Here is a 585-nt window from a genome sequence, read left to right on the forward strand (position 1 = left end):
ACACACACACACACACACACACACACACACACACACATGTACTCACATATATATGACGGGCTTCTTTCGATTAGCGTCTACCAAATTCTCTTAAAAGGATTTTGTCGGTGTGAAGCTATAGCAGAAGACAGTTGACGAAGGTGCCAGGCAATGGGATTGAACCTAGAGCCATGTGGTTGGAAAGCAAACTTCTAACCATACAGCCACGCATGCGCCTACTATACACAATTCTTTCTAATTTTGGCACAAGTATAGAAACTTTAAATGAATATGAAGTCAATACATCCCCACCAGATTGTAGTGGTATGTAAAAAGACAAAAGAAATCTCCCCAAGGATATCCTCCAGTGCGAAATTGTGCCTATCACTGTCTATATTATTCATAATATGATACAAACGTTTGAATTTATCACAGGAATATCATTACTAAAATATGGAAAGGATACATAAATATGACTCAAAAAGCATATGTCGTAGGAGTGGCTGTGTGTTAAGTAGCTTGCTTACGAATCACATGGTTCCGGTTTCAGTTCCATTGCGTGGTACCTTGGGCAAGTGTCTTCTACTATAGCCTCGGGCCACCCAA

This window comes from Octopus bimaculoides, chromosome 3, assembly GCF_001194135.2.
Source record: "Octopus bimaculoides isolate UCB-OBI-ISO-001 chromosome 3, ASM119413v2, whole genome shotgun sequence".
Lineage (NCBI taxonomy): Eukaryota > Metazoa > Mollusca > Cephalopoda > Octopoda > Octopodidae > Octopus > Octopus bimaculoides.